The sequence below is a fragment of the Anarhichas minor genome, unplaced genomic scaffold (assembly GCF_050575085.1).
Source record: "Anarhichas minor isolate MPS153535 unplaced genomic scaffold, ASM5057508v1 ptg000013l, whole genome shotgun sequence".
In the NCBI taxonomy this organism is placed as follows: domain Eukaryota; kingdom Metazoa; phylum Chordata; class Actinopteri; order Perciformes; family Anarhichadidae; genus Anarhichas; species Anarhichas minor.
The window spans coordinates 1,406,020-1,425,107 of NW_027466459.1; positions in this window are offsets into that span (position 1 = coordinate 1,406,020).

Here is a 19,088-nt window from a genome sequence, read left to right on the forward strand (position 1 = left end):
AACAACTTCTATGCTCACACTGTGCGGTTCTCTCAACCAGTCACAATGTGGGTGCTCAGACTAAACATAAACACACCCAATTGGTTCCTTTCCAATAATGTTCCATTTCGACTTAAAAGCTTTGATAAAAGAGGAATATGGATCTGCAGATTGCTGGAAAGATATAGATATGGATTCGTTGTTGGACCCGCAGTTGGTACATTTTATGAAATTATTTTTTGTCATATCTGCTCAAACCATCACAATATACTGACATGAGACAGATAATCTGTACACCTTAAGTTCTCCTCATGGCATTTGCAAGAGTCCACCTGAAGGGAAAACAACCAATCAGAGCCAAGGAATCTCTAACTCCTCAATCACTGAAGCCCGTGAAGATTCTGGGACTGCATTTTCTATTTTTCACCTCAATAACATATTTTTGAGTACTGTTATGCGGTAAAATTAAATACTTTGTGACCTGGCAGCCATGTAGACTACAGTCCAGCCAAAACAAAGCCCCCCCCCGTCGGAGCAAACTTTGATGGGTTGTTTTCCTTTGGCCGCGGTGGAATGACACGAGGGATAGACAGAGAAACCTGATTTTTTTCAAAGATTATCTGTCTTACATATACTGTCAAGATATAGTGACAGTTTGAACTTTTTTGTTTTTTTTAAACTAGCGACTGCAGCTTTAATAAAGGGTACGCTACTTACATTTAATTTAATGGGAACTGAAGATTGGTACTGTTTGTAAATGGCAGATATGTCCATTGAGAAGCTAACTCTTTGGGATATCGGGTTGCACGAACACCACCAAAATGAAATTCCATGTTCCTTGATGAGAAAATAAGCTGAGCGAGAGCTAGAAAGTTCATTCTTGACCTTGGAAATATTATTTTAACAAAATAATCTCAACACATAGTCCACTTACTAGCTTTTTTCAAAGTTTTCAACAGTATCCACTTCATGAAGACTGGGTTGATATGTTAACTAATGAAGACTGAGATGTGGCTGGAAGCTCAGAAAAAGGCTTGTGTTGGGACACTTTGCTGACATATTATCTACAACAAAAACACCACAACTATAACTTTTTTCCATGTTTAAGCATCTCAAGCTACTGTGGTGAACATAAAAACTGTAGGTACAAGACAGTACAAAAAAACTGGACACAAACTAGTCTCTGGCTAACAAAGGCACCTCACTGACTGAAGACTTTTCACAGTGATATAACAATGTGAAGCTACTTCCACCGGTGCTACTGATCATAATTGACCAATGTAGGATCTCAAAATGTCCAATCTGGTGACTTGAAGTTTGCCACAACCAATTCCAGTTGAGGTCATGGGACTTCATTTAACCTGTAAAAAATCACCAGCGTCAACTTTTCAACTTTGGTGGAGACCAAAGAGAGAGGTTGCAGGTGTGATCACTGTTGGAAAGCCACTGTTTTTCTTCTGACTGTGTGAGTGCTTTCCTTCCCCACACTTCCACAATGTGTGTGTTTGGGGTGAATATGGTACGAGATGAATCATGATCACAGAGATGTGTGAGTAGACATAAGCCACAGTCATGTTAACAAGGTCTACATGTACCGTGCTGCATGGTGGGCTGTCTAATGAAAAGCAGACCTGTGTGTATGTGTGTGTTTGAGTGTGTGCTTGTTGAGCTGCATACCTCAGTGAGGAGGTGTGACACTATTATGCTTATTATTCCCCAATAAACACAAGGCACTTCCTGTTTACAGACTTCACACCAACAGGAAACTTTGAGGAGGAGCTGCTGTCATGTCAGAGGTTACACTGATGGTTTTTAAGTGTTTAGTTATGGTGTGAGCAAGTACACTTCAAGTATTTGATCTAATATAAATCCATGATAGACAAATATATTCAGCATCTTTTTGAAAAAGCTGGGCATGCTTCCCTTAATTATTCCCTTCTTGGAGGTGTTAAGAACGAGCACTAACATTACAGTCCAGCACCCCTTACTCTGCCAACACATTCACTCCCAACTCGTCAAATACCAACAATTGGTCAATAACCCTATAGGTCCTCTGACGCTCTAGGTACCCCTCTAGCATCACTTTTAGAAGTGTCAGCGATGGCATGCCGGTTTCAACTTGTTACATGCATAGTTACTTTTCAAAAATAACTTCAGTCTCCACAGGATTTAGGTTTAGGCAACAAAACCACTAAGTTATGTAGGTTCAGGAAAAGACACTAATGACTCACATGACTAACGACTGACTGAAATGTCATTGTTTGTATTTAGTTTCACAGGACACGAACAGCAGTCTCCTGGACAAAAGTTCTCAGTTTGTTTGGCACATCCACCGTCCCACCTGCCTGCCCTGTGTGGACTACGTCAGTTGCTCTGAGCATCTTATAATGACGCGGTGGGTTTACATTGGAATTAGTTGAAAGCACAGTGTGTCGGTATCGTGGGATTTACCTGAAGTTGCTCCAGCCTCCATTTCTTTTTCTGTTTTGATTTGCATCTTACATGATCCTCACAGACAACTGTTTACTTTTGGCATGTGTATATTTGGATTTTTGTTGCCCCTTGCAGGTGACCTTTATTGTTTATATTTTGCTGTATTTAATTCTTTTGTGTTTTGTACTGCAACTGCTCCACAACAATGAACCTCAGGATAAATAAAGTTCTATCTTATTTCCAGCAAAACTATGGGAAATGAAGTCACGGATGGATTGCCATGTAATTTGGTACAGAAATCCACAGAGGCCAGAGGATGAATACTAACTTTGCTGATCCATTGACTTTTCATATTTTAGTCATGTCTTTTGACACTCTAGCGTTAGGGTTTAGCTTAAACGGTGAGGAACACTCACCAAGCTGCATTACTTGACACATTGGTAGTGAGAACGGTTTGGCTATCGTGACTCTTTTCTTGTTTGAATATGATTCCTTTTATGGATGTTATAGCTTTTTAATGGCATGATTTTACTCATTGATGTAATTTTCTGTAATAAATGTATTTTGAAAAGATCTCACTTTAATCTAATGGGTCATTTTTTTATAGATAATTTCCCCCAGAATGTCTGCTAATGAGTAAAACAAAGCACTGTGGTGAGCTGTGTTACATACTATAGTTATTGTATCAGCCAAACATGTAGCTCTTTAAAAATATACCAAAAGGTATTTCCAGTTTTTTTTGCAGCTTTATGTTAAGGAAGGACTCCACCATATCAGTGTGGGACAACAAGACCAACAAAAAGGTCTAAACCTGCAAAGAAAATACTTAATAGTGAAGCTAAAACCGTCCAGTGATTTCACCTGTTTACTGGCAGGAACAGGAGGAAGGGGAGTACATGAGTTTCCCTCCCCAGGTAACCTTACCTGTCCCTTAGGAGGGAGCTTTCCTCCTCCCTTGTCCATGCACCACACACTAGCTTCTCCATTAGCTGCAGCAATAGTCCTCCAGCACTGCTCCTGCCATTTGTAAGCCCTTTTGTTGTGATACCTACTTAAAATATCAAAGCCGACGGAGCCTTCAATGAGACATCTGAAAACTGAGAATCACTGGTTTTATGTGTCAATGCAGCACACCACCCCCCGTTCAACATGTCATTCATACTCTCTTCATCTCTCTCTCCTTCTCTCTTTGGCCCCAGCTCGCTCGCTCTGTGCAGGTATCTGAAAAAGGGAGAGAGTAAAGGAGTAAAGCAGGCGTAGGGACACGAATGGTTGACATGGTTGGGACCAGAACAATAAGTGGAGTCAGGAAATCAAAGGCTCTAAATGCAGGGAACCAGGTCAAAGGCATTGCCATGCTACTATAGTGCTACACTCTGTGTGTGTGTGTGTGTGTGTGTGTGTGTGTGTGTGTGTGTGTGTGTGTGTGTGTGTGTGTGTGTGTGTGTGTGTGTGTGTATGTGTGTGTGTGTGTGTGTGTGTGTGTGTGTGTGTCCAGGCCAATCAGTGCTTTCATAGAGCAGCTATGGGCACCAGATCTTCCAGACAACTTCCTCCGGGTGATTACACTGACCAGACACAGCCTAAACTGCTGTGTGTGTGTGTGTGTGATTAGGGGGAGACAATTTAATGCCTGAAGCCATTTAAAGTTCCAGGCCAGGCTGACATCAGTGCAACGCGTGCATGTGTGTGTGTTCCATCATCTCAAGCCTCGTTCCTCCAGTCTTTTCTTTCTTTGTCATCTGTCAAACTCTTCCTGCTCTTCCACTGAGCCACACAGCGAAAAATCAACATCGTCACACACTCATCGCCACTCACATCTAAACTTTGCAGGTCCCCTGCACTGTATGATATGCAAAGAGTCCAATATAAAATCTTCAAATCAGCTGCTGCCACTTGTTCTCATAAAGATTTCTTTAGCATGTTTGTGACGGATATCTGTGACCAAAGACGTCCCTTGTGTTGCTCAAGGGGAGCATTACCTGTAAATACACAGCTTTACCTGAAGTGAGTTTGTTTTTAAGTTCACTCACCTTCAGGGCTTTTCCCCCTCCTTTTTAGGCCTTTTTTTGACACGTCACTGCATATAAACAGTGCAAGCTGCTGGTTGTCGTCCATGTCTGATTTGGTACAAGGACATGTTACAGTTGATGTTTTTGTTGGATTTGCAGGGTTGTCTACCTACAGAGCTACTAGTTACTGAGCAGTGGTTTTGTGTGCTGCGTGTATTTACTCACTGTTAAGGTTTAATCTCCTTCTTGACTACCAAAATCAATACAAAAAAATCTGTACAAGTTCTCCTTCACCTTTGTGACTGTGAGCTCACTGTCCACAGCAATTATTGTGTACATACGTGGCATGTCACACGTGTGGGAGTTGAGCCAGCAAGAGTCATTAAAAGTAATTTGTGAGTTAAATTTGTGAGCTAATGGCTCCTTCCTTCCCAAGGCCACAGCCATTTTCTAACTTAACCTTAATTTTGATCTCAACTACACACCTGTAAAGTTTCATGACTGCATCTAGTGGTGTAACGGACCATTGTCGATCCGTGATCCGTACGGATCTCCCCTCGTGGTTTGGCAGGTGTGTGCACTGTGGATTAATTACACAGTTTGTTGTTAACCATCATAGTGTAAAATAATGTTTTACAGACGATCGTTATCCACCAATATTCAGTAAAATATGTGATCAGGACATCATTTATGTTTTTCTAGTTGCTGATCTCTGATAATGTTACATTGTAAACAACCAATCCATGTTCAAATCAACAGGAGGAGAGCTAGCAACGTTAGCAGCAACGTTAGCAGCACCGCTAACGGCTAACGAAAGTTCAGTTACATTATGATGCGTTCAGGCTCTGTTCAGTGAAAATTAGTATTAGGCTAAGGTAAATTATAACGTTATCATGATGTGTTCACATGTAATCTCGTAAAATATAGTGTTGGTGAGAAACATTAATAAATCCAGTTGAAGGAGATGTTTTCACAACATAAATAGATATTAGAGATGGAATTAAGGTATGTTTACACTAGTTCTAAGCAGCTTATAATACATCATTAAAACTACTAATGATTAATTTGAATCAATAAAAATACAATCTTTTATTTCTTAATCATTTGAACTGTGTGTTTTATGAAGAAAAAACACTATAAATGACTATAACAAAGTAAAAGGATAACATGTAGAATTTTTGATGGTTTAGAGACTTCAGAGCAGTTCAAATGATTTGTGAGATGGTGACAAAAACAAATAGTCTGGAGCCTTGTAGACCAGCTGCTATAACAACAGAGGGATCCGATCTGTCAATATGGATCATCAATGATCTGCAAATAGTATCGGCGGAAAAAGAACATAATCAGGGATCTCAAAAAGTTATATTTGCTAAATTTTTTCTTTTGTACTGATCCAATCGGTGACTCTGATCCGTGATATGATACGAACTGAAATACAGTGTAATCCTCTGTTTTATGTGTGTATGGTATGGTGCTATAGCCCGGAACTTTGGATGACCTGACAGCTGTTTGTGTTGAAGGCGGTCAAGTTGAGTAGACCCACCTCATACTCATATAGTAATTATCAATGTGTTGAGTGATTACTTAATTGGTGACCTCTGTATCAATATATCCTGAAAGCTGTTAGCTACTCTACATATGTAAACTTATAAGCTAGCATGGCTAGCTTGATCTGGAAATGACGTTAACTCAGCTAACTTACCATGACCAGATTTAATAATACATTTTCAGAGCTCTGGGTCTTTGGCTCCACCTACTGAGGTTTAACTTAGCTCATATACAGATCACGTTGCAGGTGAGAACACCTGCCGTCCAATTACAGGCCCTCCTATGCGCATCGGTTGTGTGTAGCATAACTTCATCAATTCCTGCCAAAAAAGAAAAAATGTTTTGGTAATGTTCGTTGTTATTCAGTCACTTTGGCTTGTGCCAATGTGGAATAACCTGCAAATACCAGTTACTGATCAGAATCAGAAATGGATTATTGCCATACAAGGAATTTGACTTGGTGATTGGTGCGTGACAATAAACACAGTGCAATAGTACGAGACATAATTAAAAAATAAATAAAACATTTTGGAAAATTGACAATAAAACATGATAACCAAACAAGCAAACAAACAAGTGCACAGAGTGCAACAGAGCAGTGCACAACAATGGCAATCGGAAAGCTAATTGTCCAGCTCACATAGCTTATAACGAGTGAGATCTGCAGCCTCCTCTCAGCCAACTTGATCAACATGTTCAGGACTGTCCTCAGTGTGCCTTTGTAGAGAAGCATTATAGCACCCTGACACACCACCTTTTGTCTTTGCCTTATTCGGTAGTGACAATGTTGGTAACCTTGGAAGCAAAGAAGGCCAAGAGGAAGACTGATAAAAACAGAGGTAAAACAAGAGTGTCTGTACAAGATCAGTAAGTACCAAAACCTACTTATTAATACTACTGGGTGTTGTGGGTAGTTGCTAGCGATCTGGTTGTTTTGTCTTTGCGACAGCGGCACCAACAATAATACCACTTGAAAACAACCAGATGATTTCAGCTTCCAAGAAATATTGATGGGGATGCAAATTCAGTCTTCCCTTGAAATACCTGGCCTTTCATTGAGTGCGCAACAAAGCTTTAGTTAAGTATGTGAATAAGCTTTAATTACAACTCTTGGAGTTAACATGAATCAATAGATCTCCATTTGATCTCCAGTTGATCTTAATTTAAGAGGAACCAGCATCGAGGAATTCACTCAGCTTGTACATTACTAATCCCTCTGTGTTACTGGCTTTGCGTGTGTGTGTGGGGTTGTGTGTGTGCTGGTCTATGATGTGGTTGCCCCTTCTCTATGTGTTTCTAATGTGTGCCACATGACTGTCCACCTCATCTCTGCATGAATGTATGGAAGTATATTGATGACGAAAGATTTGAGAGAACAAAACAAATTCTGAGACTCAATCAACATTTGCAGACAGGCGCGAATTCACCAGAGCAGGATTTGATTTGAGCGTGCAATCCCAATCATGAAAGAACATTTCTGAGTCTGCTGGCTCAGTTTTGGCTTATGAGCAAAAAGGTCTCTTGCCAAACATTTTTGACTAGCAAGCTGCAACAAGACACAGCAGCACATTCCCAATCACTCCCAACTTGACCAGAGCTCGGTCCGTGGCTCTACCCTTCAAACTATTATGCTCCGTGGTTTCACATGAGACACGAACTGAGGTCTCATGGGTGAAAGTCCTGTGTTTGTTTGACCCTTACAATCTTCCCTCCTACCCACCCTACATGGACTTTCTTGCTCTTAATGCTACGTAAGTTGCTTTTACCATCTAATACTGATGTAGATGATTTAACATTGAAGTTAGTTTAAAGCCTGGTGCGTTGGTATTATATGCCGAGGGGCTCTGACAAAGCAACGGTATTTGCCGCTTTGGTAGCGAGAGCAGGTTGGACACAGCCACATTCATTTTATATAATATTAACAACAAAGACTGCTCTTTGTCTCCATCTGATGGACAAAGAAAACTTCCACTGTCCTAGCTTTTATTTTGACAGTAATGGTCCATAAGGATGACCCTTGAGTTCATGTGAAATTGAATAGGTGCTCTGGTGAACGGTATTAAGACAAAGTGAGCTTGAGCAGCTTTGATCATTACGAGCATGAGCATCCCTGTTGATGCATAATTCCTCTTGCCGCTCAAATCCTCCCAATTCTGTTTCTCAAACAAATTTGTTATGTGTTCTCTCAAATCTTTAGTCTTCCATATACTTCCATACAGGTTTTGCTGTGTGTGCGGGAGAGTTTGTTTGTGGGTCTTTAATGCTTATATGTGTCCATTAGAGTGTTTGTGTGTGTGCATGACACCGGTTTGTGTGAGGGTGCATGTCCATCTTGATGATTTCCTGTTTCATTTTAGTATTGTACCTTGTCAGTTCTTTCTTACTTGTAGTAGAGTTTCTTTGAGAGTACTTTGATGACAAAAGCGTTTCCTTGAACTTACAGATCTAATAACGTAATTATTACAACAAACCATTCTGTAGGTATGCAATCCTTGTGAAAGCTAATTTCTTTTCAGAATCACTTCTACTTTTGTCCTTAAGTTTTTCCATTGACAACCAAATTGGTGTTGATTGACTAATTGATTTAACAATCTATTAAATTACATAATCTCCAGTATATGTGATTTTTCAATTGTTTTGATATGTCAGCCTACTACCTACGCCACAAGAATTTTATTCTATTCATTAAAATATTTAATCCTTTGATATTGAGATTACAATTTGTATCCGTGTTATCATGATGGCCTAACAATATGTTATATGTGCCACATATATGTGTTTCTGTTGGTCACATCACAAATCTGATTCCAATCTGTCTTTGTTTTGTCAGCTACATGTAAATCAGGGTCGCCAGACAAACTACAGAAGAAGAACTTACAACAATAACAATTGAGCTAGCATTAGCTTATATACAGTATATCTACAGGCTAACACAATCACATGAATGAATCATTTATGAGCTATGACCGAGACAAAGGTTGCTTCATCACCTTCACAGATCAGTCAGTCATTGAAATGATCAGGGATCTGATGTATTTGATTGTATGTTGAGAAATAGCTGTAGATCTGGAAATCAGACCACGGATGTATTACTAGCATCAGACAGTGAGTGGCTATTTTCACAAACTGCTTACCTACATGGTTAGCACATTCTCACTCCCATCTGTTGAAATACAGTAGATTATTCAGTGGCCCGACTTTTCACCCTCGGTACCCCTCTTCAGTTTTGTCATCTAGAGTGTCAAAGTTGGACTGACCAAACTGCCCTATTTGACGTTGATCCCCACCTCTTTGCAACTGGTGAGTGAAATCTTATCTCAAACTAGTGATGGTCAAAGACACAGGTAAATAACGGAAGTTTCTGTGTCAAAAAGCATTGATCAATGGATAATGAGAGGCTGTGTATAGTGATGGGCTTGGTTGAGGTCTTATCCCGGAGGTCTGCTCTCGCCACCAAGTGCACAGTGGGACGGTTTAGACTGCAGTCAGGGTGGTTTGCAGGGTTGCAATTAGTGAAGCAGCAGGGAGGGCCTGTAACTTACATGACTCTGTATGACCATCAAACACTGATCTCGTGGCACATTGAACCTTGCTTCCTTCCTTTTCTTTTTTCTTAATTCCACAGTTAGTTAGTGACAAGGCAGAGGTTTACACATCAAATGGTTCTTTATTTTGATGGTTGTAACAGATTAAAAAATGTGTCCAAACTATGGAAAAAGGCAAGAGCAGTGTCTGTACCTTGATGTATCTTGACGATATTATACGTCTTTGATAACATCAAAGACTCCCTCAACAGCTTTGAATGGATTGACGAAACATTAATGTTCCACAAAGGATGTTCCACTTTGGTGATCCTCTGACTTTTCATCTAGCGTCATCATCACGTTGTCATTTTAATTTGTCAAATACTACTCAGCTGTACTTTATTAGGGCCAGGACGCTGACCAATGCAATGCAATAATACAATAAATTATTATTACTTATGGAAATTATTCACTTTTTTGAGGGACGTGACATGGTCGCTCAAAGAGTTGAGAAACGTTGCACATATCTCACCCATGGGGAACAATTTGATATTATAGGGGCTTGGGTGTGTCAAAAAGGCTCAAGAACGCCCGCCACAAAGTTCCTAAAATCTAGCCCCCCATTGAAGGTTCACCTACATGTATGAAATTAAGTAGTCAGATGTGAAATGTGGAGGATTACAAAAAAGCCTCTTGGAGGTATCCTGCAAACCCAACAGGAAGTCAGACGTTTTCAGTGATCGAGCAAAATTTCATTATGATTAGGGCCAGAGCACCGACAACGTCGGGCCACGAGGTCCCTATTGAAACTGTAGGAATTATTATTATTATTTGTCTCTCCACGGAATTGCCTTTTTGGGGGCTTTATCATATCCCAAAACTCCCCATATTTGGTGAGCATAACAGGACTGATTTGATATTTTATGGGTCCCATGCTCGAGTTTGACAAAATTGCTCGCTAGCGCCCCCTAGGAGTTTGACCGGTGGCGCCTCCCACCCAGTATGTCCGATTTACTTGAAATTAGACACACATGTCCAGCTCCGCCTACAGCCAATCAGGCCCCTAAACTCCGCCTCCCAACATCCTCCGCCATTTTGAATTTTGTGAAAAACACATTTTTGCAAACTCCTCCTACACGCGGTGTCTGATTGGTACTAAATTTGCTGTGGATCATTATTGGATCTATATCATGTTGATATCTCATTTTGTTTAGAAGATATGAACCAATGAACTTAATAGGGTGTGGCTTTGTTTTTCAGTACTCATAACACATTTGTTGCATGTGTGCACATTGCATCCTGTTATTCACCCTAACATTTTATTTCCATTCAACCACTAGGGAGCGATACAGTCATTAGGCCATTTACGATGTACGGGCCCTTGCACTGGCAAGTGCAAGGGCCCGTACATCGTTGCTTGCAGCTTTAATTCATTTATGCATTTGTATATTTGTACATTGGTGATCTTCAAAAACATTTTTGATGTGTTTCTTGATATTCTAGTTACCTCCTGACAGCAATCAATTAATCAAATGCTCTGACCAAAAAGAGAAAAAAATCTGGTTGTTGGCTGTTGCAGGACCGTAATAAGCCTGTCCCATCATTTAATTTGGCCCAAATGAAATTATGGGATGGGCTACCTGCCCGATCTTTGGACTACAGGACAACCCACTCTTTCTCTGAGCCAAATGTGAATGTGACTAAAGTATGTAATTGGTTATTCTTCAATTCAGTATGCTAAAATTGTTGATAATGGGGTGCCCATTGGTAAAATCTCCAACGTCATGTCATGACAAGTAAAAGCTGACTCAACTGGTTATTATGATGGTATTAAAATCTTGAAATTGTAGAACTTTTTTCTCTCTAAAATATTCTACTTTCATTTCAAAATATTACATAGCCAGAGTTTTGGAGAAGAATAATGTCAATTGTATTCTCTGGTTCTCTGGTTCTTATAATTTTGCATCCTCAGCAAAGGGAAAAGCTAAAAAAATGTCCATCTTTTAAGCCGATGAGTATTTGATAAATCTGTGAATGTCAGTGTTGAGTGTAGCTGTTTTTTTCTTCCATTTACCTTCGCTGGAGCCTACCTCACCTTACAGTTGATTTCTGTGGTTAAATTATGTGTGTGTGTCTGTGTGTGTTTTAGTGGGTGTGGTGGCTTGTTTGAAGTTTTTGCTTGTTGCGTCTGTGTGGGGAGACAGACTGACAAGACAGACAGACAGGGATGGATGACAGGCCAAACAACAGGTGTGTCTTTTGAACACGGCCCGCCGCCATACGAAAGCCCTCTTTACCTTTAGCCTGGCTGATTCTTGTTTTCATCAGCAAAAGAAAAGACTTCTCCTCCTCCTTGTCGCTGACTGTCTTTCATCTGTGGGAGAGACAGACAACCCTTCTCTCTGGGCCTTTATGTCTCTCTACTGTCTCTCTTCATTGATGCTCTCATCTCTTTACTTAGTTATGACTAGGCCTGAACTGTACATCGCTTTGCCTTGGATTGTCAATCCCGACAGGGGATCGGTATATTTTTATCATACTTCATATACAGTGGTGAAGGAAGAAGTCAGATATTTTACATCAGTAAAAGTAATACCACATTGTTGGAAGATATCCCTCAATATATATCACCATGGTTACAATATTTTCTGACAATTGATATTTAAATATGCAAATGAGGCATTATCTTATCATATTTCTGCTAATTTGCAAACATTTCAAGAAATCTCGACATTGGACAAAGCCAGGTTAGAAGTTATTGTTTCATTTTCCTGACATAAAAAAAAATCTCTCCATGTTTTTCAGAATAAAATGTAAATCAACAGCTGTTGAAAAATCTAAATCAAAATCCGGGTATGAATACTATAGATAGGAATGAAACTGGAAAGTTTGATATACTGTATGTAAGTGCTACTGAAGTGAAGAGTATGAGAAAAAACTTTGAAAGATATGTATTGTAAAATAAGACACTACGTGTGAATAAGGTAAAATATTTTAACTAATGGATATGACCATGAAACTTCCCCAGTTGATTACGTACATATAATTTATGTTTCTTAAATTTTAAATTTCCAATATTACTTTTTTTTCCACAGAGGAGCAATAGAAAGAATCCTGACTCAAAATATTACTAACTGGCATGGAATGTGCACTGCCCAGGCGAGGAGGGCTGTACAGCAGGTGATTAAAACCACCCATAACATAATTGGTACCAATTAGGGGGCGACTGTGGATCGGCGGTAGAGCAGGGTCGTCCTTCAATCAGAGGATCTATTGATCCCCAGCTCCGCTAGTCCATATCAATGTGTCCTTGGGTAAGATACTTAACCCCAAATTGCTTCCACAGGCTGTGTGAATGGTTAGTTATGTTCTGATGTGCAGGTGGCACCTTGCATGGTAGCCCCTGCCATCAGTGTATGAATGGGGTGAATGACATGTAATGTTAAAGCGCTTTGAGTGGTTGGAAGACTAGAAAAGCAATATACAAGTACAAGTCCATTTACAATTTACTACTACTACTATCTACTGATTATCAATAATATTGGTGAGAAGAGGAGCCTGCGAAGAGCTCAAATGATATTGAAAGACAATACAAGAAAAAAACTTTGTAACCTTGTATGTACATGCTGCGGCAGGACATGGACATGCAAGGTCGGAATTTGTTCCATATTTGTCCTAATATGTTATTGTTTTCGTTTGTTAATAGCATATGACAGAATATATTCATCAACATCGAAAAAACAAGTGTGCGGATTGGATTAAGTGCTTTGAGACGATCACCGGCTACGGCCGACCAACCAGCCAGACCTGCCGGACCAAACACCAGATGGACGCTAAGCTAACCCAGCTAGCTACTGAGGCTACTCCACTACCCAACCTACTTTCTGTCTGATGTCCAGTTGCAGAAAAATAAGATGGATGAAAAAGACTTCAGGAGAACCCAGCAATGGTCGGTGACCATTACAGAGACCTGGCTCCATTGTTGTCCTGGATCAAGCTGCACTTGAAGGGCAGACAGCAGGCCAGAGCGCAGGACTCTGGTGGGACGAGAGGAGCTGGAATGAGTTTACATCAATGATGCTTGGTGCTCAAACACAGTCAATGTGCTAAACTCTCTGTTGTCACACATCATGCCCCACAGAGTGGTGACGGCGCTGTTGCTGAAGTGCCTGCTAGGTACGATGTCTGCAAGCCACATGGTTGTCCCTGGGACCCCTTCACATGAGAAAAATCCAGGTGGTCCAACCGCTTTTGCCTCATCCAGTTCGGGACAAAAGACGTATGCTGACCTTCCCTCACTCAATTTGGTCAGACCTGGCATATGTGGGGAAAAAAACTGTGTTCTTGTCGGAGGTTTGCCTTGGGAGAGTGACAACACATATTTCAGTGGAAACGTGCATGTTCCTCTCTGGATGGGGTGGAATCTGCCATTCTAAAGTTGTGAGGAATATAGGGCATCCTCCATCCCTCCACAGAAACTGGAGGGATGGAGCTGTCCACAGTACTTAAGAACTGAAGCACCGTGCTCCAAAAAGACATGTCATGGTGAGGACAGGCAACATAACAGCGGCAACGTACATCAACCGCCAGGGCCGCTGCTGTGGTCATACAGGCCCTTAGTCTACCATCAGAGTGGTGTACATCCCTAGGTTACAGTACCGTGCTGCAGACTTAATGTCTCGCAGAAGTCCAAACTGAGTCCAACACTCTTCAGCTGTTGTGGGACAGGTTTGGGAAGGCGGAGGTGGAACTGTTCGACTCTCATGAGAGTGCATGGTAGTTTACACACAAGACCATCTTCAAAGAGTGGCCTTTACACGTTCCTCCCCCAGTTACTCTGATTCCTTTCATTTTTCATCAGTGAGAGCATCTAACGATCATTCTAGTGGTCCCAGAACACACAAGCGTGTCATGGTTCAGCTCCTGGCGGCGATACCGTTTCAGGTTGCATGGTACATATATGCATAGCTTGACTGCCTGATCCTCCACCTCCAGGAAATAGGCCAATGGCTGTAGGCTTGGCCACCGAACGGGAGCGCTTGGAAAGGTTAGGGCTGGTGCACGCTATCCAGGGCACTAGAGCCCTTCCTAGTACAGCGTGTTATGTGGGTGGACGGTCCATTTTTCAGCCCTGGTGTGTTTAGAGAGGCTCAGATCCCATTTCATTTCACATGCCTCATTTCATTTCACATGCCTCTTGTACATACCTTCAGACATTGGTAGATAACAATTTGGCGCCAGTTACAGCTAAAGCGTACATTCCCTCTGGCTCCACCTACGTTAGCTGAAGAAATGCTGGTTTGAATTGGGAGCAGAACAATGTTCGCATAGCGGTTATATGTAGCCAATGCAGACAAAGGGGGGCCCAAACAGAGCACAAGGGCACGAAAAAAATAATCATGACTGCGCATACACACACGGATAAACCCAATAGCTACGGCTCCGCCTGTATTCATAGAATCTGAAGTTACAATACGCGACTAACATTCTCTGATTCAGTTCAGAACCAGAGCCTGCTGCACTTTGCGCTGTTAGTTTGTCTGTAAATATTAACTTGTAGCGCTATTTGAAAGCCATGGCGTTAGCTTTACTCCTGCTGTAGCTTCAGCCTTTGAACAGTCACATGGAGGCGCGGCTGCGGTAGAAAAAAGAGCACCAGCAGACCAGCTAGCCTCACATAGCCAGTCCATGGGATGAGTTGACCAGCTGCCTTTTAATGTATCATAAATGCATAAAATAATAAATATATAAAGTAGAATGATTAATAACATAGTAAAAGTAATGATCTTTTTGTAAGTATGCTGCATTAAAACTACTCTGACAAGTACAGTTTACTCAAAAACGTTGCTTGAGTATGTGTAATGGAGTGAATATAACTCATTACTACCCACCTCACATGTTGATTTACTTTATATACTGCTGTGTAAAGCTTGTAAATTGCCCCCAGGGATCAATAAATCTGAATATTATTATCTTATATTTTGCATTATTAACTTTGAATTTGCAAAGTTATTATATTTCCCTCGTGTCGTAGAAGTAGAAAATAGCAGAACATGGAAATAATCAAGTATTAGTACAAGTACCTCAAAAGTGTGCTTTGGTGCAGTACTTGAGTACATTTTGTCAGCTCCTTTCCACCACTGTTTGCATACAGCCAATGTCACACTACAAGAATAAAGTGTGCAGTAAAAAAGGATTTGAATACATTGATTAACTCAAATTCAATGAAAATATTAAATAAAAACTGCTTTTGTACGATGATATAATTAAAAATGTATAATGATGTCTCGGATTAGTTTCTCTGTTACTTTTATGCCTGATGTTTGTGAAAGTAAAGAGATGGACGAAATATCTGAAACACCTTGTCATATAATACAGCCTTCGACAACAAAGTACATTTTTAGAAATGACTGTATCGAGTAAGTGAACACTCAAACAACTGAAGCAGATCCAACAAAAACTGATCATTAATAAGTGAGGTAACTATTCATTTTATTACATGAAGCTAAATCACAGAAAATGAGCTAAATAACATGATCCTGCTTGCCAAACCAAGATGATTTTATTCTTGTTGCATTAATTGGTACGCAAAAAGCTTAAAATGCGTGAAATGACAGATGGAATGTCCTTAAAAGTTGCTATTTGTACGCCTTCCCATGAGATAAAATTGAAATAGCTCATAGAAATATTAACTTCAGTGTGAAATGGTTCCAAACATTTCCATTTATGGAGTATTTGAAATGAAACACTACATACATATTGTTTTGTTTATATTTCATCAGAAGCCAAGGTTTAGAAATCCCTTTGATAAAATCGATTTAGTTACTCGAGACAATAAGCAGAAACACCTTTTCACTGCATCTGCGGACATATGCTTTTATATGCAAAATCACATTAAGTTCAGTGAATAAATCAAAAGTCTTTCTGATATGATCAAATTGTTATTTTTTCATGGGTGCTGATAATTATACTAACTGGAGGACAAAGTTTGCCCTCCCTTTATTCACTTATGCTTCATTGGCTCCTCACCGATTATTTGAAATCCAATATAATGTAAAATATGAGACTGTAGTAGCTTATTCAGAACAGAAGAGGGCTTAGCCTGCAGCCCTGAGGGGCTCCGGTGTTGGGAGTCAGGGTGGTGGATGTGACTGTGGTTTGCCCATCGGGAATCTAAGGATCCAGTCAGAGAGACAATGACGAGCTTATGGGGCACAATGGTATTGAATACTGACCTATAGTCAGTGAACAGCCTTTTCACAGATGTGTTCTCCTGGTCCAGGTAGGGAGGGCTGGGTGAGTGAATTACTGTGCCACCGAGCTCTAGAAAGTGCTGCTGTTCTTCAGGCCACACACATTCTTACTGTTCAGCCAGTGTGTTTCCACTACAGCTGCTGTTTCTGCCTGCTGTGTGCATTTGAACGTCTCCAGGTTTTATTGCCTTTTTCTGGGTGGGATTCTTCCAGACTGACAGAAGACAGAGCACACCGAAACAGCAAGAATCAGTGTGGGGATGGGCTTCAACTGATGTAATATCAAACACTGTTGGTTCTATTCCTTTCAGGTCGAATTCACCAAGATGATTGGGGATGCTTTCTTAGAAAAATGAATCCATTACTAATGACCTAAATCCCTCATCACTTTACTTTCACCCTGGACATAAACTGTTCGAGCCCCTTCCATCTGGCAGGAGGCTGCGGTCCATCAGGACCAAGACCTCACGCCACATGAACACTTTTTTCCCGTCTTCAGTTGGGCTCATCAACAAAGCCCGGGACCCCCACTGACTCTGACACTTACATCCCCACGACAATTTCTTACAGTTAAACACCGTTGCACTCTTTTCCCTATTAATATACACCTGACACTTTAATAATATACTTGTTTTGATATACTGTTATTTGTTTATTTACCATATTTATATATTTTATCGTAAAAATCAACATGTTTCTATTTTTAAATCATGTCTTGTATTTTGCACTGTGTTGATTGTTTAATATTATGCACCATCCACCTAGTCAAATTCCTTGTATGTGCAACATACTTTGGTAATAAAACGGTTCTGATTCTGATTCTTTTTTATAGGTATACTTTCTTAAAAATGCAAGGACTGACTAAAGTTATTTAATTTTGCACTCAAGCAATAGTTTGTAACATACTCACAGTCAACATTAATGCCTCACCTCCATTGATTGGAATAAGGTATCCAAGTTAGAATAATACAATGCTATTGTATGTGCAAATGTCTTACTCTCCTCCAATAGACAATCGTGGGAAGAAAGTAAAGGAAATGGAACATTGGGAGGCTGAAGGGGCATGAAAGAAAGGAGGCCTTGGCATGCTGTTTGGCGAGTAAACTGGACACCTGTCAAAGTGGATTTTTTCAACTCCATTATTCAGATGATTGATTAGATGTCTATGCCCTTAGAGTAGGGAGACAAGTTCACTCGACAATGCATGGATGACAGAACAAATAAAAATCACCATCAGCAAAGCACAAAAAGCCTTCAACAGATGGATAAAGACACTGCAATGGACGAAGATAGGAAATGAAGTGCATCCCAGGATGGACATGGAAATGCATCTGATGAAGGAAAACCCAAAAGAGTTGTGCAACTTCACATCAATAATGGTCATCCAGTTTAATGGAAGGGAAGAACAGGATGGCTGACGTCCTCAACAGCTACCATGCAGTGGCCTGGACTAGTAACACCCCTACACCCACCTGTCTTACAATTGACACAGCCAAGTGGAGAGATTGAGGGCAGGTGTGGCTCAGAGTTAGAGCATGTGGAAGTGTCCTGGGCAAGATACTCAACCCTAATTGCTCCCAAAAGCTGTGCCATCGGTGTGTGAGTGTGCACAATGAGCATTAGTTTAGATGCTGATGAGCAGGTGGCACCTTGTATGGCAGCCTCTGCAATCAGTGTATTAATGTGTGTGTGAATATGTGAATGCTGAGATGTCGCGTACAGTGCTTTGAATGGTCTGAAAACTGGAAGAGCTCTTTATAAATGCAAGTCCATTTACCGTTGATCTATGCATTATAGACATCATGAGGCTTAGCCCGTATGGAGCTGTGCCCTAGACTTCAAGCCTGGGTACACAGGACATGACTGGAAGAAGGCAGGGTGATGGCAAATGGCACTTACAGTCATTGGTTACATCTGAAGTTATATCTGGGGTTCCCCAAGGAGGTGTGTCCTCTCCATATCTCTTAACATGAAAGCTTGTCTGTGACAACACATCAATCATTTGGAAAGCTGAGGACATATGTCTTGCATCATCCTCGTCTTAACAAACATTCATAGTAACCCTTCTTTCAATAGCTGATGAAACTGAGAATCTGCTTCTCCAGAACTGGATGAACTAATGATGAAGAGCTGACGTCTTTGGGGTTGTGTTTGTTTGTTTTCATGTGTTGTATTTTGATGTTTTATGGCATTTTTTTAAATATGTAAGTCTATGATTGTATTTGCAAATGTGTATGTAAAGAGTTTGAAAGTATTGGTGCATGTGTGTTTATAGCTGAATGTATAGCTTTTATATTTTTTATGATGTCAATTATGTATAGATATATTTCTACTTTTGA